General features: G+C 41.9%; 5 non-coding genes and 1 pseudogene across 5 annotated transcripts; 4 read left to right on the plus strand and 2 right to left on the minus strand.

Annotated features, from left to right (window-relative positions):
- The first annotated feature begins 617 nt into the window (after positions 1-617).
- Positions 618-2,517, plus strand: LOC117550275 (annotated as a pseudogene).
- Positions 2,518-18,482: 15,965 nt separating this feature from the next.
- On the minus strand, positions 18,483-18,554 carry trnam-cau. Its single transcript has one exon. It is a non-coding gene; the product is annotated as a tRNA-Met (tRNA).
- A 225-nt stretch (positions 18,555-18,779) lies between these two features.
- trnaq-cug lies at positions 18,780-18,851 on the minus strand. The gene has a single exon. It is a non-coding gene; the product is annotated as a tRNA-Gln (tRNA).
- A 1,438-nt stretch (positions 18,852-20,289) lies between these two features.
- On the plus strand, positions 20,290-20,361 carry trnam-cau. Its single transcript has one exon. It is a non-coding gene; the product is annotated as a tRNA-Met (tRNA).
- Positions 20,362-20,931: 570 nt separating this feature from the next.
- trnaq-uug lies at positions 20,932-21,003 on the plus strand. Its single transcript has one exon. It is a non-coding gene; the product is annotated as a tRNA-Gln (tRNA).
- Positions 21,004-22,007: 1,004 nt separating this feature from the next.
- On the plus strand, positions 22,008-22,079 carry trnam-cau. Its single transcript has one exon. It is a non-coding gene; the product is annotated as a tRNA-Met (tRNA).
- The last annotated feature ends 136 nt before the right edge of the window (positions 22,080-22,215 follow it).

Raw genomic sequence — 22,215 nt, forward strand, 5'->3', positions numbered from 1 at the left:
CGCCCCCGACATACAATACAATAGCAATGTTAAAACGAAGTAAACTGGATATAAAATCCCCAAACAGGCGAAAACCTACCAGTTTCACCCACTGTCTCTGCCTCCTCCCTCCATACCTCGCTCCTCCGGTTTGTATCCCGGTAGATGAACAGAGACTGATCATACAGCACCGGGTGATTCACTACCGCTACAATGAATTTCCCCTCAATTTTTTTGAATATGAGGAAATGACCTGCGTAGTCTCTCCCAGCATACACGCGGTTTGATTGGCTATGCGATTGTACTGGCAGATTTGAATAAACGGGATTTCATTGGCTGACGCCTCCGTCGAGGCGTCAAAAGTTGAACATTGCTCAACTTTTGACGCCAGCTACGCCAGCAACGCTCCACGTTGCTTCCCAAAATGCATTTCGGCTAAAAGTGACGTCACCCCATTCAAAGTGAATGGGCAGAAGCGTTGGAAGCTTCGACGCACGCCGCTGTGTGGACGGGCCGTTACTGCAGCTTAAACCCGTTCCCCTTTCTTCCTGCTCCCAAACACACTGAGCTACACCCAATCAAGGTATTTCAATGTTCCCGCCCCTTCACAGGTTGTAACAAGCAACATGTTAAAAGAGAAAGCTGTTTCCTCATTCCTCATTCCTCATTGAGCGAGCAAAAGCAGGAGGAGAGGAGATTTGTTGTCTGTCAGAGATTGTTTCTGTTCAGAGAAAGTGGATATTTTACCTTCTGTCTGCAGTCCGTAACTATCACTGAGAGGTGAGATGGTGCAGAAAGGAGTTCAGCTGGACCAGGAAACCATGTCTTGTTCCATCTGTCTGGATCTAATGAAGGATCCGGTAACTATTCCCTGTGGACACAACTACTGCATGGACTGTATCAAACACCACTGGGATGGAGAGGATAGGAAGAAAGTCCACAGCTGCCCTCAGTGCAGAAGGAGCTTCACACCGAGGCCTGTCCTGCTGAAGAACACCATGTTAGCAGATTTAGTGGAGAAGCTGAAGAAGACTGGACTTGAAGAAGATCCTGCTGATCACGGCTATGCTGGAGCTGAAGATGTGGCCTGTGATGTCTGCACTGGGAGAAAACTGAGAGCCTGTAAGTCCTGTCTGCAGTGTCTGGCCTCTTATTGTGACAAACACCTCCAGCCTCACTTTGACGCAGCTCCATTAAAGAAACACAAGCTGGTGGAGCCCTCCAAGAAGCTCCAGGAGAACATCTGCTCTCGTCACGACGAGGTGATGAAGATGTTCTGCCGCACTGATCAGCAGAGTATCTGTTATCTCTGCTCTGTGGACGAACACAAAGGCCACGACACAGTGTCAGCTGCAGCAGAGAGGACTGAGAGGCAGAGAGAGCTGGAGGGGAGTCGACTAAACATCCAGCAGAGAATCCAGGACGGAGAGAAGGAGGTGAAGCTGCTTCAGCAGGAGGTGAAGGCCGTCAATGGCTCTGCTGATAAAGCAGTGGAGGACAGTGAGAAGACGTTCACTGAGCTGATCCGTCTCATGGAGAAGAGAAGCTCTGATGTGAAGCAGCAGGTCAGATCCCAGCAGAAGAGAGAAGTGAGTCGAGTCAAAGAGCTTCAAAAGAAGCTGGAGCAGGAGATCTCTGAGCTGAAGAGGAGAGACGCTGAGCTGAAGCTGCTCTCTCACACAGAGGATCACAACCAGTTTCTGCACAGCTACCCCTCACTGCCAGCCCTCAGTGAAGCTACACACTCCTCCAGCATCAACATCCGTCCTCTGAGCTACTTTGAGGACGTGACGGAGGCCCTGTCAGCAGTCAGAGACAAACTGCAGGACGTCCTGAGAGAGGAATGGACAAACGTCTAATCGACTGAAGTGGATGTTTTACTGCCAGCAGCAGAACCCACCACCAGAGCTGGGTTCTTAACATATTCACAGGAGGTCACTCTGGATCCAAACACAGCAAACACAGCTGCTATTATCTGAGGGGAGCAGAAAAGCAACATACATCTATCAACAACAGTCTTATTCAAGTCACCCAGACAGATTCACTGATTGGGCTCAGGTCCTGAGTAGAGAGAGTCTGACTGGACGTTGTTACTGGGAGGTGGAGCGGAGAGGGGGAAGAGTTCATGTAGCAGTCGCATACAAGAATATCAGCAGAGCAGGTGGGGGTAATGAATGTAGATTTGCATTCAATTACGAATCTTGGGCGTTAGAGTGTAAATGAAACAGTTATACATTTTATTACAACAATATCAACACTCCCGTCTCAAGTCCTCTGTCCTCCAGAGTAGGATTGTACCTGGATCACAGAGCAGGTATTCTGTCCTTCTACAGCATCTCTGAAACCATGACTCTCCTCCACAGAGTCCAGACCACATTCACTCAGCCGCTACATGCTGGAGTTTGGGTTTTTCCTTTTCTTGGAGGTGTTTTTGCATCGCTGGGGACACTCAGTTCCTTCAGAAGTCATCTTTTTCATCATTTATTCTTTCTGATGTGTCCTCTACCTGTCACTTGAATGTGTCTGGGAGAGCTCTGAGGGTGTGTGTGTGTGTTTATAACTGAGGCGGAAAGCATGAGACTGACAGCCAGTCTTGGGGAAAGTGGAGATTTGTTGTCGTCAAGGTTCAGGGGTCACTGTCGGTTACGAAACAGGCAGGCTGGGTTTTGTTTTTCCCTCCGGCTCTCTTTTCTCTTCTTCCCCTTTCTTCACTCCAGGTAATCAACAGCTGATCAGTACCTGCTTGTCACCTCAGACTGCCTGCTGATTGGATCCCCTCACCCTTAGCAGTAATAAAGGAAGCAATCCAAGGTTGCCTTTTATCTCTCTGACCTGCTACTGACTCCAAAGCATCTCTGATTTTGTTAGATTTGGTGATTCTTCTGTGAATCCTTCATTACAGTTTATGTTTATTGTTAAATGTGTGTGTGGTGGGAGGTTGAGGATATGGGTACATTTGGGGTACCCTCAACATTTCGTGGGTAAAACCTTGTTAGACACACTAGGTTATTAGGTTGGTGCCACCCCCTGTCTCCTTCTCCCCCTCACTTAAAGAATATGTGTTGGAATTTGTTGTTAATTAAGAATAAATAAATTAAGAATAAATAAATAAAAAAATAGCCGACAAAACCTTAGCGCTTTCACTGTAAGAAAGCGCTATATTAGTACACAGAAAAAAGGGGAAAGTGGGGTTGTTCAATTTGCAAATATGCAGTTAATATATGAGACAGAATGTATTCATGTTTCTCATCGAAACATCAATCAATCATGTAGAACTATTTTAATCTTGAGGGGTGTGCGTTCTTTAAGTCTCAATCATGTTAAGAAATAAGAAAAAAGTTATGTTTATCTCTGTAACTCCGCCCACTGAGCACTTACGTCAGCAGCTTGCTCTGCAGCCGATTACTCAGCTTCTTATTATTGACAAATATTTTATTCACAAATCAAAATGGTCGGACTCGAAACCCTACTTTTAATAGTTTCGTAATTTAACTCCAACAATATGGCATTTTAACGGACAAGATGAAAAGCAGAACAAATCGCAAAAAATCTTTATTTGAAAATGTTGAAGCTTTTCTTTTTTAAACAAAGAGGGGGGGGGGGGGGGGGGGGGGGAGCAGGGTGGGAATTTCACGACGGCCATGGCCGTCGTTGCCCCGCACTTTGGCCGTGATGCCCTGTGAAAAAAAATGCAATTCACGGCCAAAGTGGCCTTGGTGCCCCTGTCAAAAGTTCCAGTGTAAACAACGCTAGTAAAGTCATATTAATGCGCGCAGTAGGATAGTCCCGTGTCTGTGGATCAGAGCGATTGCTCTGCTGTGATTGTTCCGTCAGAAATGCCTGTAGGGGCCCGACAGCCTGCTCCTCAGCCGCGGGAGCAAGACAAGCACAGGTAAGCAAGCGGACCAAGCTGTTTTGATATGATTTAACTGAAGTATGTGGTAGTATTTGAAAGGACTTAACATTTACGTGTTTATAGAAAGTACTATTGATAGGTAATTACCATTGTATTAGCCTATTTAAAGTCGACTCGTTACATTTTGTCATGAAAACTAGCGATAGCTAGCTAGTTTGGATAGTGCTAACGTCTTCCCTTCAAGGGGTCTACATCTAGTGTTGCTTCTATAAGCTAGCAGATAGCTGTCACCTTTGAATCTAGTATTTTTCTTGCTAAGCGGTTTTGATATAATACATGACTGACTTATGTGGTTTATGGCTGAACTTAACGTATACGTTAAAGAAACACTATTGCTATTCAGCCATTTGTAAAACGACTGGTGTTGACGTTAGTGCTACACTTTTCAGTCATGTTGATTGACCAGCGTAATTTAACCAAACGGCCTTTGTGCCCTGTCATGTGGCCTTTGTGCCCTTGAAAAAAATGTGAACGGGAAGGCCAAATGGCCTTGCCCCTAAAATGACGAAATTCCAAGCCTGGGGAGGAGTCCACCATATTTTCTTCCAACATCGGAGGAGTAAGCTGGTTCTGTTCCGAGAAGATCTCTGCAAGGTAAAAGTTATTTAAAGTTATTTAATGTCATCAAATGTTCGTCATAGTTACAGGTTATCACAAGACGCATTGTTTGCAAAAAGCTGAGTTCACATTTGCCGTTACAACGAGCAACGTAAATACAGCTGTCAATTTGTAAACATTGTCATTCACTCACTGGTGTTAGCTAGGATCAGGGCCGGCCCAGACCAATTTGCTGCCCTAGGCAAGATTTCAGCTGGCGCTAAATATTTTTTTATAACTATAATGATCATATAAAGGTGTGCCTTTACCTCACTGAGCTGAGGTTATCAGAGCCGCTCAGTCTTTCAGTAGAGAGCTCTCTAAAGCTCTCCCCCCCCGCGGCCGCTTACACAGTAAATTCCAATCTTAATAAAAGCTGTTGAGAGTTTTCATAGTATGTTTAATACTTACAACGAAAGTTAGTTATAATCAAATATAATCAATTATATTCTTGTATAACCCACAATGAAAATGCTTCATATTTTAGGTTTTTCTATAGTTACAGCATAAACAAAACCAAGTGGTTTGTTAAGTTGAGTGTACAGCCTATAAAGAGTTATTGGTGTCTCTGATAAGAGAGTAGGCCGTTTTCTCCCTCTCCTCTGACAGCAGTTCACAGGGAGGGGGGCTCCTGGCTTAAGGAGAAACACATTAGAGGCCTCAAAAAGGTGGTTATGTCATAAACGAGAATAATATTTTTCAAATCCTACAGGGGTCATGTCCTTTTTACACAAACATGGGAAGGTGTGTCTTATGCCATAAGCTATGGAACATGTCGGGTCATGTCCAGCCCTGTACATTAGAGGCCATGCCCAGTTTTCCACAAATTGGGTGTGGAGGAGGTGTTTGTTTTTTGGGGTTTCGATCCGGTTTTTTGAGCATAAAGAGACTGGTTTTTTGAGAGAGCGAGAGAGAGAGGGGGGTTTCCCCTGGTAAACTCTCTCCCGGTAGGCTTTGTCCTTCAGAGCTGGGTTAATAGCTCTCGGTAAGGTCCTCTCACACTTGGTAAATATCTCTCGAATTTCTTGGTTGTTGGCTGAGTGGAATGATTTGATGAGAGATGTGTTTGTGAGTATTATAACCGCCACCTGTGAGGATCTTCCTCCGAATTAATGCGGACAGGAATGGGTTTTTGAATGTTATTCCGCCGTCTGTGTCGGAAAAAGTGTATGAATATTAGACCCGCCACCTGTGAGGAATCTTCCTCCGAATTAATTGCGGATAGGAACGGGTTTTTGAATGTTATACCCGCCGTCTGTGTCGGAAAAAAGGTATGAAACTGATGAGAATTGATTTGGTGAATGAAAAGTTGAATGCGCTTTTTATTGTCACCGGTCTTTTTATGAGGAAATACCTCTAAATTCTATCGGGATAATTTTAAAATGTCACAACTGAATTGGGCAGTTGAAATTAAACATTTTGGTAATAAATGTAAGACTGTGAATTAAAGTTTCATATTTGAACATGATCACAGCACCATTTTTTTTAGTATGATTATAATGTTGTAAAGAGAGAAGGTAAAAACCCTGTATTAGTTTGGACCTATTTTTCTTCAAATAAACTGATCCCACCTTTTTGGACTGGGATAACTTAAAAGACAACCTGTGCTCTCCTCTCCTGCTTAAAAGGTAAGACTGCACCCTGCCACACACACACTTAGGTAGGAGCACACTCCATTTACTGATATCAAAATCCTTCGGGATCCCTTAAACAGATTAAAAAAGAGTTGTCTGAATTGAAACAGCAGTTAATTGAACCTGGTTCTTCGGGGAGTTAATAGAGGTGAGATCTTGCTGACGTTGGTGGATCTGAGCCAAGCAGTAAACTTACATAGACTCAATAACTTCGGTCAGGTCAATTAGTAGGTCAGAGAATTTACCGGAATAAATTATCAGGACCTCGCCGACTCTAAAAAAAGCACACAGAATCTGTATAGGCTACGTTTTTTGGGAGTTTGATTTATTTTAAATTAACACAAATACAAAATGAAAACCTATAATTGTACACTAAAACCATTATTTCAAAAAAAGAACAATTTCACATAAACCTCTGATTTTTACTGGGGCTGGGGCAGTTCAACTTGATTTTTTGGGGGTGGTGTGTGCCATAGTTTATGGGCGCTGTACGCAATATAGGCGTAGTTCTGTTAGTGTAAGATAATAAGATGTACTTTCTTGATCCATAATCGGGAAATTGTGTTATGAAATAAAAAAAAAACATATATTTTTAATTTCTAACCTTTTTTTTTTTGGCGCCCTCTATGGGTTGATGCGCCCCTAGCATTCGCCTATACTGCCTATGCCGAGGGCTGGACCTGGCTAGGATAAAGCCATGAAAATCACAAGTAGTCTAGGACCTGGGTTAGATATGTATGCACTTAATTTAGGAGAGAATATCTCAATTGATCTAGACTAATATGACCCCACTGAACAACTTAGGATGTGTGCCAAAATCTCTATCCGGGACGAAAAGCCCCAAAATTACCACGCCCTTTTTTAAATGACCACGCCCCTTTTCATCGGAAGTGCTACTTCCGATATAGCTGTATCTTCTAAACCGTTTGAGCTACAGATTTTCTGAGGTGCTCAAAATGTTCAGAATGGCCATATCTAGGGGGAGGGGGGTATTAGACATTTCTAATTTGATATTTTATGAGAACATTCGGTCCACTTATTACCATACAACTACCCAAGTACTGGAAATTGAGTTATCCTCTCATGAATTATGTGCATACATGCCTATCTTAACTTAGGTATTCTACTAATTAATATAACCATTGAATTATATAAAACTAACTGCTTTTTGTTTATTCATAGCACCAGTGCTAAAAGCTGGAGAGAGTATGAGAGAAATACTTATCCATCCAGTTTAACAGAGATAATATCTCACTGAAGTACAGCGAAATGGTAAGACAAGCTTTAATTTTTTTATTTAACTACCTCTTCTTTCTGTGGGTATGCCAAGTAGTATATTGTATGGTGATACTGATAACCCATGCCATCGATAATTTTAAACATGTTTCTTTTATTTTCAGGATGTGGTACCGCTCGCTGCTCCTTCTGCTACACCTAAGCCGATCAAGCCGATCGATCTCGAGGAGTGCATCCTATGCCAGAAGAAGAACCGATCTGAGTACCTCTCTAGTGGTGAAATCGGCAGGGGTTATATTGTTTCGCTTGCCAAACAAACAGAGAGTAATGACACTCGAGCTGCTAGGGTTCTTCGACTGACCGTGCAAGAGCAGGGTATCATGAAATACCACACCTCATCTTGCTACAGAAGTTTTCAAAGGGATATGGCTAAGACTGACAGCATAACACAACCAATAGAACAATCAGAACCATCTCAGCAGGGGCCTATTAATGATACATCTGAGCGACACAGCAAGCGATTTAAGTCCAGTGTAACTACAAATGTCTGTATCTTTTGTGGTTCGGATTGCAAGACATTTAAACAGAAGAAAATACACACATTGTTCAGAATCTGTGAAAGGCCCATGGCCCAAAAACTACTAAATGCGGCCATGTTGTTCAAGGACCATGTGTACACTGAAACAGCGGCAATGTGTAAGCTAGATGATGTTTTTGCGGCTGATATCCGATATCACGACCAATGTTGTAAAGTCTATTTCAATAAATATCATGCTAAAATTGAGGAAATACTGAAAAACCTCGAAATGGAGGAGTCGGTAACAGCCGGAGACAACTCCTTCAAGGCTAGATTTTTAGCCCTTGGGATTGACTTTAGTAGGTCAGCACACAGTCTGACTTCCATCAGAGACAGGCTAAATGAAGGTTCAGCTGGAATAGTGTCAAACAGAACTGTAAAGCAGCTGATCATCGAGATGTATGGAGACGCCGTCTGTTTTACATACCCAAGTAACAAACGAATATCCCAGATGGTACTTTGTACCAACAGTTCTATAGAGGCCTTGGTAGAGTCCCTGCGAGTTTCACCTGTCCAACAGGTTGCAACTGAGCTGGCGCAGGAGCTGACAGGATATAGGTTTGGACTGCAGATGAGCTGTGGGTCCAAGCCCCATTTAGAGACGCCACCTCGATTATGAATGCCGAGAATTATGGTTTTGTAAGATTGGGTAGTTCATTAGTCCCTGAGTTTGTGATCTCAAAACCCGAAGGCCTGCCAGATCCCTGCACATGTGGCAAGTGTGCTCGCAAGAATGGGTGTCCCTGCAGGGTAGCTGGGATCAAGTGTTGCAAGTACTGCAAATGCAAGGGAGGTGATTGTTGTAAAAGCCCTATCACTTAATGAGCACTGCTCATCATCCTCATACGGGGACCTGGACTCTGTTGTCTTACTCTTCATGTTCCTCACCCTGGTTTACGTGACACATAAACAGTACTAATGTGGTGTTAAATAAGTATTGTTGGCTGTTGGGTAATTTATTTAAGCTCTCTACATGACACAAATGTTCTAACTTTGCTCTAAGTCCAGAAAGTTTAAATTAATAAATATAATGGCCATTCCAGTGTGTATAGGTAGTTGTATGTAAGTTGACCTATTAACGGTTTTTAGCCATTTCTAGTAAAATATGAACATTTTGAGGACCTCAAAAGCAGTCTTGTTAGTTTATAATTCAATGGTTATATTAATTAGTAGAAGACCTAAGTTAAGATAGGCATGTATGCACATAATTCATGAGAGGATAACTCAATTTCCAGTACTTGGGTAGGTGTATGGTAATAAGTGGACCGAATGTTCTTGTAAAATATCAAATTAGAAATGTATAATACCCCCCCCCCCCTAGATATGGCCATTCTGAACATTTTGAGCACCTCAGAAAATCTGTAGCTCAAACGGTTTAGAAGATACAGCTATATCGGAAGTAGCACTTCCGATGAAAAGGGGCGTGGTCATTTAAAAAAGGGCGTGGTAATTTTGGGGCTTTTCGTCCCGGATAGAGATTTTGGCACAGATCCCAAGTTATTCAGTGGGGTCATATTAGTCTAGAACAATTGAGATATTCTCTCCTAAATTAAGTGCATACATATCTAACCCAGGTCCTCTACTAAAGATGAGTTTATATTGATTGACTTGTGTTTAGCGTGTATTTAGTGTGAGTATTTGTAGAGCGTAAGCAGTGGCGGCGCCAGAGATTTTCTCTAGGGGGTGCTGTGGGGTAGCTTGACGTTTCATAGAGAGTGCTCAAACATTTAGGGTTTCCCATTAATGCACCAGCGCTACAGTTGAATTTTCTACTACAACACTCCCCACGCACACACACACAGTGCACTCGCGACTGTTACAATGAAGGCTCGATAATCAGCTCACGGCATATAGGCAGGGGTAAAGTGCTATTTTTACAAGTGGGGAGCGGACCTCACCTCCTCTAGGAGGGTCCTCACCTCCTCTAGGAGGGTCCTCACCTCCTCTAGGGGGGTCCTCACCTCCTCACACAATGCTGTCTGGCTAATGCTAACAGGCTGATTATCATACTAAAAGGGATACATCCAAGTGTCCCAAAACATTTCAGAAACTGTTCCTGCAAGAACCAGAGTTAAATGTATTTTTGTAAGTAATTAACTGATAAGATACAAGTAGAGTTTAACATATTGCTACAGATATAATTTCACAATTCTGGTCTTAATTCAAAATCTTAACAGAGGACACATTTAGAACTTAGTTATAGTGAATTATCAAAGACATTATATTTCTATTAGTGTTTTATTTCTATATGTGAACATATAAGAAGGGTAATCTCCATGACAGGTGCTTATATTATTTTGACTACCACACTGACCCAGTGTTGTAATATTACAACAAAGACATAAGTTGCTCAAAATCAAATTTGATGAATGTATTCCACAATAACTACATATGTACATGTTCTAGACATTGTAATAATCACACAAAAAACACTTGAGGCATTTTATTTACTTGAATCTCACAAATCCAGTCCAATAAAACAAAGAGATGTTGCTCGTTTGAAGATTCGGAAGTTGTGTGAGTGTATGCTCCAGAGGGCAGGACCTATAAACACATGTACTACCCAATAGCATTGTGAGGCTGAACAAAAGGACCTTTTGACCATGTAAACGTAGTCTTTAACACTAGAACCGCCAATGGGTACATTTTACCCGCAGCTGTTTTTAGATTGTATGTAACTTTTTTTCAATAACATATTAAAGTCTCCCAGTCCGTGACTTTTCCTGAAAGTGCGTTATGTAGCACCCTCAGTTGTTAACAATTGTCAATATGAAGTCAGATTGAAAAAATCGCCAAAAAAAAGCCATTATACCTATATCCGCCAGCGGGTAATATTTACCTCATAGAAAATGCAGCGTAAACATAACGTGTTGTTATAGCAACGCCTTTTATCTACTGCGGTTCCTTATAGATAGATAGATAGATAGATAGAGAGATAGATTGAGAGATTGAGAGATAGATAGATAGATAGATAGATATATTGATAGATGAATAGAGAGAGAAATAGACAGATAGATAGTTATAGATAGTGTAACATCTTGGAGAATACAAGATCTTGGATGACTGAGCTCACGTTGAGGACGTAATGCATGTGTGCAGGTTACGTGCCAGTTGAATAAAGATGGACACTCGGAATGAGAGAAGTAGTCCGTGTCTTCTGTTTATGTAAACAATTATATGTCCATAGAACAGAACATTACAGATGGATCGATAGATAGTTATAGAGAGATTTGTACCTAAACAAAACACAAGTCTAACACCAAGCGTTTAAATCAGCACTCTTAGCTATATGTTATACTTCATGCTATCTGCACAAACGATATCAAATGAAGAGCTGAGAGTCCACAGATTATATTGGTATCAATTTCATCCCTGTGCGATCAAAACTCACTGTTCTGTATGATAAATAAAAGAACATTGTACCTTGAAAATCAATAGCGGGTACATTTTACCCGTTGGCGGTTTTAGGTATACAGCGACCTCTGGCGGTTCTAGTGTTAAAAAAACAAATACATTTACTGACTTTTTTAGGGTAGCTTAAAGTCATGTTGTAAAATAACAACAGTACCTTACAGGGTTAACATCTTCTCATGAGTTGTTCTGTAGATGTTGGAGTTTCTTTAGGCGGCGCTCCTTCCTGTGTCTGTTTAGCCATGGAGGCTGTCACTGCTCAGGAGCATTTCTGTTAACCTCAACTCATATTTCTCTGCATGGAAATGTAAACTTTGCTCTAAATATTTGTTGAATATCGATATTGATGTATTTGTATGTTGTTGTTTCTCTTGTAAAGCACGAGAGAGAGAAAGCACCAGAGCTTCTTTTATTGTAGATATTTTATTCTAAAGGTATTTTATTTGTGTCTAAGTCTCAATGTGTTGAATGCACAAATGACATTTTGAAGAAGGAAACCACACACATCAAAAGAAAAGCTAGCAGGTTGAGTTTGTAATAAATGGGGTTTATATTTTCAAGATGTGAGATAACAGTTATTCATTTAGTTACAACCGTATCAAAACTCCCGTCTCAAGTCCTCTGTCCTCCAGAGTAGGAGTGTACTTGGATCACAGAGCAGGTATTCTGTCCTTCTACAGCATCTCTGAAACCATGACTCTCCTCCACATAGTCCAGACCACATTCACTCAGCCGCTACATGCTGGAGTTTTGGTTTATGGTGGAACCACAGCTGAGTTGTGTAAACTGAAATAGCCTGAAGTCATTTGAGGAACTCTTCTACTTCTTAAACTCATTGTGTCCATCATTGTTGCTGAGAGCTGATTGTTCATGTCTTCACTGCACAGAGACCAGCTGTCAATCAAACATTATGGGATGTGCTTTAGCATCTTCTCATGAGTTGTTCTGTAGATGTTGGAGTTTCTTTAGGCGGCGCTCCTTCCTGTGTCTGTTTAGCCATGGAGGCTGTCACTGCTCAGGAGCATTTCTGTTAACCTCAACTGATATTTCTCTGCATTGAAATGTAAACTTTGCTCCAAATATTTGTTGAATATCGATATTGATTAATTTGTATTTTGTTGTTTCTGTTGTAAAGCATGAGAGAGAGAAAGCACCAGAGCTTCTTTCATTGTAGATATTTTATTCTAAATGTATTACATTTTTTACTAAGTCTCAATGTGTTGAATGCATAAAGGACATTTTGAAGAAGGAAATAACACACATAAAAAGAAAAGCCAGCAGGTTGAGTTTGCAATAAATTGTGTTTCTATTTTCAAGATGTGAGATGAGTGCCACATTTACGTGTCTGTACAAAATAAAATGTTGGGGTTTTTCTTGATAATAAAATAGCTCTGATGAAAATGTCAGTGTTGTGTTTTTATTTTATTTTTTAAATATCTCTAAATTATGTTATTCGCATTTTTTTAATTTATTGTTAGGAAAATAATATTAAATTCAGATTTTCATTTATTTTCAGAAAAACATGTGAACATCTTTGAGTAAACCCTGCACATGTTTCGTCAGGTTGGTGGAGATGACTCTTCATTTGCATTTGTTTTGGCACATTGCTGTTAATATGTTTCATTGTTATTGAAGCTGCAGCACGTTACTCCTAATGTAAGTCTTTGGGCCGTTGTGGCGAGATTGCACCTGCCGGCCACCGTAGTTTGCACATCTGAAACTTAATCATTGAGTTTAAAGTAATAAAAGGTAAAATACAATTCTTCTTGTTCTTCAGAGAGTGATACAAAACTGCTTCAACACTTTTTAGACCGTAAAACCGGGATGACATTGAAACCAGAGCTGAAAAAGCATCACGTTAGCAGATTTAGCGGAGAAACAGAAGAGTTGAAGAAGCTCCTGCTGATCACTGCTATGCTGGAGCTGAAGATGTGTCCTGTCTGGTGTGGTTGGCCTCTTATTGTGACAAACACCTCCAGCCTCATTATGACGCAGCTGCGTTTAAAAAACACAAGCTGGTGGAGCCCTCCAAGAAGCTGTAGTGCTGAGATAGATTTGGGTATCATCAGCATAGCAGTGGAAGTTGAGTCCGTGATGGCAGATGATCTGGCCGAGGGGTACCATGTAAATGGTGAACAAGAGGGGGCCAAGCATAAAGCCTTGGGGGACACCATGATTGACTGAGGCTGGGGGGGAATTCGAGTTATATCTGAAGCAATTTATGTTTCTGACAATGTGTAGTCAATTCCACCCTTCAATGTAGCACAAATGTGAACTCTCATTACAGGAACAATACCGGAAACAGACGTAGGAAAGATCCTCAGCTCGCTGATTGGATGTGTTAGCCGCAATGCACGTTGGGATATGGTGTTTATGCAATGTGAAATCCGAAAACATCTCAAATAATCAAAATAATACTTTATTCCGAGTGTGCTTGCTTTTCTCTTTGGAATTCATCACATAACGGCATTGTAATACACGGTTTGGCTGCATTACATATTACACATCTGCTGTAGTTCTTTATTTATAGAGCCCTGATGAGAAGAATTCTGGACAAGCTTGAAGAACTGCCGCTGAAACTGTATATGTGACGTGGATCATAAATATATCAACAATTAAACAACATCTTACATTTATTTTCACAGTATACGTCTCCTTGCAGTATCAACACTAATTCGGCTGACTTTTATATTTGATCCAATTGGTAGATAGGTTATATTTACACCATAACGGTGCACAGCTGATAGAAAAAGACTTGTAGTTTTTAAAGATATTACTGATTTTCTTTGAATATAAGAATGTAAATACTAAGTTGAGAGAATAGTCAGGGGATGTGGATGATCGGAGACACACCTATGGATTCAGAATTGCAATAGGTTGCCATTAAATGACGGATATACCTTTCTGTCTGTGATGTTTTAAAAATCAGATATCAATGTTTAGAAGTAAAACATGAGTATTTACCTATTGAGAGTAGGAGTGCACCTGGATCACAGAGCAGGTATTATGTCCTTCTACAGCATCTCTGAAACCATGACTCTCCTCCATAGAGACCAGACACATTCACTCAGCCGCTACATGCTGGAGTTACATTACATTACATTTCATTTAGCTGACGCTTTTATCCAAAGCGACTTACAATTACCGATTACCGGGACATTCTCCCTGGAGTAACTAAGGGCTAAGTGCCTTACTCAAGGGCACACTAGTGGTGGTGTTCCTGGCGGGATTTGAACTCACAGCCTTCCGATGTTCAGCCCACCTCACTATCCATTAGACCACCACTACTAGTTTTGCTTTATGGTTATGGAACCACAGCTGAGTTGTGTAAACTGAAATAGCCTGAAGTCATTTGAGGAACTCTAGTACTTCTTAAACTCATTATGTGTCCTTCATTGTTGCTGAGAGCTGATTGTTCATGTCTTCACTGCACAGAGATCAGCTGTCAATCAAACATTATGGGATGAGCTTTAACCCTGTAAAGCCCATATATCAAGGGCGCCGGAAGCGGGGGGGCCAGGGGGCCATTGGCCCCCCCACTTTACGGCCCTGCTCCACATTTTCGCAGCAGCTAAAGTCGCATCTAAAAAGAACGCCATCTGATCTAGCTGTGTATATTTTGTTATTGTTGATTGTTATATTCAATCTCATTAGCTACAGGCATTTTTTAAGCTTGTAAAGGGAAGAACACAGCTCGCCTCTCACTCGCCACTCTGCTCTTCCACAGCGCCGCTCCCCCTCCCTCCGCTGACATTATGAATGTAAGGCAAATAGTAATCATAGATAACACCGCAGGGTCCGTTACAGTTTGTTTTCATCTGATTTCAAATAAACAAAGTCTTGGCTTTCAGAATATTAAACTTGTTTCGGCAAATTCATATGATAAAAACAACTTTGAAGCTTCGGCATAATTACAAGCGGAGAACGGAGTAACTTAACGTCACAGCAGGCATAACAACAGCCGGTGTTTCTCCTGAAAGTTTTCCCCGGGAAACAAACGCAAAAATACACAAACACACACACGTGGTATACACGCACACACTCGCGAGCTCCCCCCAGACCAGTAATCCAAACGAAAATATCTTCCCTCCGTACTACTTTGATCATTTGCTCCGCCAATAATCAATCAGATCGATCCAGAGAAGAGGAAACTTTAAAGGCCTTTTTCTCAAAATGATGACTCGGTGACAGTCATTATATAATGTGACATATTTTGCTTAATATAGTACAAAAACAATCCTGATATCATTAGAAAGCTAGGAATCTCCTCTTTCCAACAGTGTATACAACTCAAAATGTGTCTTCGGATCAATGCGACTGATTTCGATGGAGCAGGTCACTTTGCATTAGGTAAAATACAGCAGGCAGACATAACAGGAAGAATATGTACATTTTAATCCAATCAAATAGGACATTGTCACACCATTCAAATGTATCCATGTACATTACAACCAATAACAAAGCTATGTGTTTATTTGTTACGTTGTTTACGTTGTTTACGTTATGTGTTACGTTGTTCAGTGTGTGTCAGCCGTTAACCTAGATAGATAAACTTGCAAACATGTCAGAAGAACCGGCGCATAAGAAAACAAAATACAGTCAAACTAAGCTGAAATTCAACAACTTGAATGTCACATCCCTGACATCCACAACTCCGGAGCCTGGTCCTTCAACCATAGAACCAGCTCCGGAGCCTGGTCCTTCAACCATAGAACCAGCGCAGCCAGATGAACCCCAGCAGCAGCTCTGCGGCCGCAGAGGCTGTCAAAACCGCCGCCGCCGGCATCGTTGAACCGAAACAGGCTGGTTCCGACTGCATGGAGGTTTGTTGTCGGGACATTGTGACGGGCCAATAAAAGCTTATTTGGGCAAAGAGAAGGTACTTCAATGCAGAATGGTACAAAAACAGAGAGTGGTTATTTATTTGCAAAACCACTAAACGAGCCTTCTGTGAAATATGCAGATGTACTGCTGTCAAACGGCTTGTAACTTTCTCCAAATGTGGAGATGACAGCTTTGTAAATACCGAGTTAATAACTGGAACTTTTCACAGAGCTTACTTCAGTCAAACACCAGTCAACATTCAGCTTGTCAAATAAGAGCGTAGCAGGAAAAAAGAAGAGATGGAATGAGCAACTGCGCTGTCATATGTGGGCTGGTCTGTATAGTTTAATGTACAGGAAAGGAGTGAGCAGAGGGTTGAGTTGTCCATTCTTGTTCTGTTTTCTCTGACTATCTTCCTCCTGAAGACCCTCTCAGACTTTCATTTGCTCGCGCTACTAAAGAGACACGTTACCATGGAAACCAAACTGGTGTAGCTGTATTGAAGTCCGAGTGGAAACAGTAACATTTGGTTCGTTATGTTAGAATGAAACAAATCAGATTTAGTCAGAAATCGGGAGAAATGCGGGATAAATATGACCCCGGGAGGAAAACGGGAGTCTCCCGCGAAAATCGGGAGGGTTGGCAAGTAGGCTATGTCACAGACACACGCACTTGTTGCCCCCCCCCCACTTCTGAAATGAATCCGGCGCCGCTGCCATATATAGAAAAACCCTTCAGATGTTGTTGTAGGGAGCCTATGGAGCAGAAATGAAAAAGTTTTCACATTTTTTACGTTTTGGTAAGTTTTTAGGGACAATTTGTAATATTGCAACGTTGGCCTTAGGTGGGAGCAGAATTCCTGTATTTCTACTCACAAAAAAAACTGAGAGCCTGTAAATCCTGTCTGCAGTGTTTGGCCTCTTATTGTGACAAACACCTCCAGCCTCATTATGACGCAGCTACGTTTAAAAAACACAAGCTGGTGGAGCCCTCCAAGAAGCTGTAGTGCTGAGATAGATTTGGGTATCATCAGCATAGCAGTGGAAGTTGAATCCGTAATGGCAGATGATCTGGCTGAGGGGTACCATGTAAATAGTGAACAGGAGGGGGCCAAGCACAGAGCCTTGGGGGACGCCATGATTGACTGGGGCTGGAGGGGAATTCGAGCCATTGATGGTAACAAACTGTTCCCTGTTGTGGAGGTAGGATGCGAACCAGGAGAGGGCAGTGACACCTAGGATGTCAGAAAGGTCATTGAGGAGGATGGTGTGGGAGATGGTGTCAAACGCTGCAGAGAGGTCCAGGAGGATGAGGATGCTGAGGCGGCCAGAGTCAGCAGCAATGAGGAGATCGTTGATGATCTTGATGAGGGCAGTCTCCGTGCTGTGATGAAGTCTGAAGCCGGATTGGAGGGGTTCATAGAGCTCATACCCAGCTAGACATTTTTGGTTCTAAAAACATTCTGAGAATGTTACATTCATTGTTCTTGGAATGTTTTCAGCGGGAAGTTTCCTTTTGGTTCCCAGAACGTTATTCTGAAAGGTAGGATAACGTTCTCTAAAAACGTTCTTAAAATGTTTGGTGATAACCTTCTTAAAATGTTTTTGATACAATTGTTAGAACATTATGCCCCACTATTCTTAAAACGTTTTGGTCGATGGGGACATTAGATTTTATTTAAAACATCCTTTTCAAACAAATGCAACAAGTTTGTTTTTTAAAGCGCTCCAGAAATAAATCTGACGTTGACCATGACCGTGTTAATATTTGCCATAACAGGAACGTTTTATAAAAAAAGAATAACACCCTGAAAACATTTTCAGAATGTTTCTTGGAGAATGTTCTTAATTTGTTATCATGTAACATTGAGGGAATGTTTTATAAAGAACATCTTTAATGTGTTACCCAACAACGTTCAAAACACATCCTTAGATCCTTTCTTTAAAACCTTATTAGAACCAATAGGTAACGTTAGCCAAAGTTGTGAGAACGTTGCCCGCTAGCTGGGTATTTAAATATAATATTTAAATATTTAATATTTAAATATTTAAAATGTTTAGTATGCAGAACTCCAAACTTGAAGTTGTATAACATTTGAATGAGTTATCTCGACAACATATCATTAGTTGACTCGATTGAAAACAGAAACTTACAAATGTTAGTTGGCCTCAAAACTTAAAAATCTTGTGCAGCCTGTTGCCTTGAAATGTTGCCTTGTGATTACGGGTGCATCGTCCTATGTAAATATGGCCTTGTGAACAGGGTTAAAATGGAAAGAGAGAATCTGCTGATCCAAAGCATTTACAATTAGCAGAGGATGGTTTCGATCCATCGACCTCTGGGTTATGGGCCCAGCACGCTTCCGCTGCGCCACTCTGCTGGATGTTTAGCACTCCAAGGCTGGCAAAAATGTACTGTACTCATTCTCGGCCGTTTCAATTTTCAACCTTGACAAAGGCAGCGCATACCAGATCCAATCGTTCTTCTTTACCTTTTGCAATAGAGGCCCTTAAAAAATAAAATTCCAGGTGGTTTTCCTTTTACGTTCATTGTGTATGAGGCACTGACGATAGTCTGTTGAGTAAGCATGTACCTAATTAAAGCAAGGTTCCACCGAGATTTGAACTCGGATCGCTGGATTCAGAGTCCAAAGTGCTAACCATTACACCATGGAACCACACACAATGTCGGCACAATCTGAGGCAGTTGTCTTGCAAAGCTTCAACATTCACTCGTCTACTGACCCTGGCTGGGGAAAATGTCAAGATTTGGGAAGAGCCCTTTGAGTAATTCGAGGAGCCAAAACAACACATCTTGGGCCGCAGCCAGGTATAGGAGAGGTGTGGTCTGTTGAGCACAAAATTGCCTCTCTACTCATTTCAAAGGATATTGTTCTGTTTGTTTCAACCAACTATGACCTTGGCGCATACTGGTGCAGTTTGCAGTTGAAGGTGAAGCGGCAGAGAGATGAGTTAGTTTCGTGTGTGAGTCTCTGTGTACAGATACAATTTCTTTGAATACAGTGTGCACATTTCATGTGGTTCCATGGTGTAATGGTTAGCACTCTGGACTTTGAATCCAGTGATCCGAGTTCAAATAGCGGTGGAACCTTTCTTTGAGTACGCTGAAAAGAGCCTGCTTCTACATCTCAGGAGGATCTTGTAGCAGGATCGTGGTTGCACTATAGAAGATGGAGAGTGACTTGAGAATAAGTCTATATAGTCAAGGGAATAATCTGAGTGGCATTAGGACAACAACCTAGTCCTTAAAACCTCTAAAACCAAGGAGTTGACTGCAGGAGAACAAAGAAGGAAGTCCACCATATGTATGGAGAAATGGAAGGCTTGGAGAACTTCAAGTTTCTTGAAGTCAATATGTCAAAACATCTTACAAGGATCTCCAACACATCATACCGGGTTAAAAAGGCCCAGCAAAGACTCTACTTCCCAGAGAAACTAAAACAAGCCAGGCTCTCAGAGAAACTTTATGAACAAACAAGGGGATGAGTGGTAACTTGCTCACTCTGCCCTTTACCTCCACATTACATTACTGTTAAGAGCTAGATATTGAACTCTACTGGAGCTGTTTTCACTACTCTCCAGCTGCCAGCTGTCATACATTCCATGCATTCCGTTTCACAAGCTTCACATACAGATACAGCATTCCCTGGTGGTCTAGTGGCTAGGATTCGGCGCTCTCACCACCGCGGCCCGGGTTCGATTCCCGGTCAGCGAACACTCTTTACTTACTGAATTTCACGGCCGTTTCATTCAAAACAACTCCCACATAAAACGATAGATTGTGCGCACATTATGTGTGGTTCCATGGTGTAATGGTTAGCACTTTGGACTCTGAATCCAGCGATCGGAGTTCAAATCTCGGTGGAACCTTGCTTTGATTAGGTACATGCTTACTCAACAGACTATCGTCAGTGCCTCAGACACAATGAACATAAAAGGAACACCACCTGGAATTTTATTTTTTAAGGGCCTCTATTGCAAAAGGTAAAGAAGAACGATTGGATCTGGTATGCGCTGCCTTTGTCAAGGTTGAAAATAGAAACTGCCGACAATGAGTACAGTACATTTTTGCCAGCCTTGGAGTGCTAAACATCCAGCAGAGTGGCGCAGCGGAACCGTGCTGTGCCCATAACCCAGAGGTCGATGGATCGAAACCATCCTCTGCTAATTGTAAATGCTTTGGATCAGCAGATTCTCTCTTTCCATTTTAACCCTGTTCACGAGGCCATATTTACATAGGATGATGCACCCGTAATCACAAGAGCTAAAGTGTAGCCGATGCAAACGTTGCTGCGATTAACAACCTACAGTCCTCCAATCTTCCAACTGAGCAATGGAGGTGTGCAGACAAGCTTAAATTGTTCAGCCTGTGTATTGATGCGGAAGGTAATCATCAAACAACAGTTGTCTTGTAAAGCTTCAACATTCACTCGTCTACTGACCCTGGCTGGGGAAAATGTCAAGATTTGGGAAGAGCCCTTTGAGTAACTTGAGGAGCCAAAACAACACATCTTGGGCCGCAGCCAGGTATAGGAGAGGTGTGGTCTGTTGAGCACAAAATTGCCTCTCTACTCATTTCAAAGGATATTGTTCTGTTTGTTTCAACCAACTATGACCTTGGCGCATACTGGTGCAGTTTGCAGTTGAAGGTGAAGCGGCAGAGAGATGAGTTAGTTTCGTGTGTGAGTCTCTGTGTACAGATACAATTTCTTTGAATACAGTGTGCACATTTCATGTGGTTCCATGGTGTAATGGTTAGCACTCTGGACTTTGAATCCAGTGATCCGAGTTCAAATCGCGGTGGAACCTTTCTTTGAGTACGCTGAAAAGAGCCTGCTTCTACATCTCAGGAGGATCTTGTAGCAGGATCGTGGTTGCACTATAGAAGATGGAGAGTGACTTGAGAATAAGTCTATATAGTCAAGGGAATAATCTGAGTGGCGTGAGGACAACAACCTGGTCCTTAAAACCTCTAAAACCAAGGAGTTGACTGCAGGAGAACAAAGAAGGAAGTCCACCATATGTATGGAGAAATGGAAGGCTTGGAGAACTTCAAGTTTCTTGAAGTCAATATGTCAAAACATCTTACAAGGATCTCCAACACATCATACCGGGTTAAAAAGGCCCAGCAAAGACTCTACTTCCCAGAGAAACTAAAACAAGCCAGGCTCTCAGAGAAACTTTGTGAAGAAACAAGGGGATGAGTGGTAACTTGCTCACTCTGCCCTTTACCTCCACATTACATTACTGTTAAGAGCTAGATATTGAACTCTACTGGAGCTGTTTGCACTACTCTCCAGCTGCCAGCTGTCATACATTCCATGCATTCCGTTTCACAAGCTTCACATACAGATACAGCATTCCCTGGTGGTCTAGTGGCTAGGATTCGGCGCTCTCACCGCCGCGGCCCGGGTTCGATTCCCGGTCAGCGAACACTCTTTACTTACTGAATTTCATGGCCGTTTCATTCAAAACAACTCCCACATAAAACGATAGATTGTGCGCACATTGTGTGTGGTTCCATGGTGTAATGGTTAGCACTTTGGACTCTGAATCCAGCGATCCCAGTTCAAATCTCGGTGGAACCTTGCTTTGATTAGGTACATGCTTACTCAACAGACTATCGTCAGTGCCTCAGACACAATGAACATAAAAGGAAAACCACCTGGAATTTTATTTTTTAAGGGCCTCTATTGCAAAAGGTAAAGAAGAACGATTGGATCTGGTATGCGCTGCCTTTGTCAAGGTTGAAAATAGAAACTGCCGACAATGAGTACAGTACATTTTTGCCAGCCTTGGAGTGCTAAACATCCAGCAGAGTGGCGCAGCGGAAGCGTGCTGGGTCCATAACCCAGAGGTCGATGGATCGAAACCATCCTCTGCTAATTGTAAATGCTTTGGATCAGCAGATTCTATCTTTCCATTTTAACCCTGTTCACAAGGCCATATTTACATAGGATGATGCACCCGTAATCACAAGTGCTAAAGTAGCCGATGCAAATGTTGCTGCGATTAACAACC

This window comes from Gymnodraco acuticeps, unplaced genomic scaffold (genome assembly GCF_902827175.1).
Source record: "Gymnodraco acuticeps unplaced genomic scaffold, fGymAcu1.1, whole genome shotgun sequence".
Lineage (NCBI taxonomy): Eukaryota > Metazoa > Chordata > Actinopteri > Perciformes > Bathydraconidae > Gymnodraco > Gymnodraco acuticeps.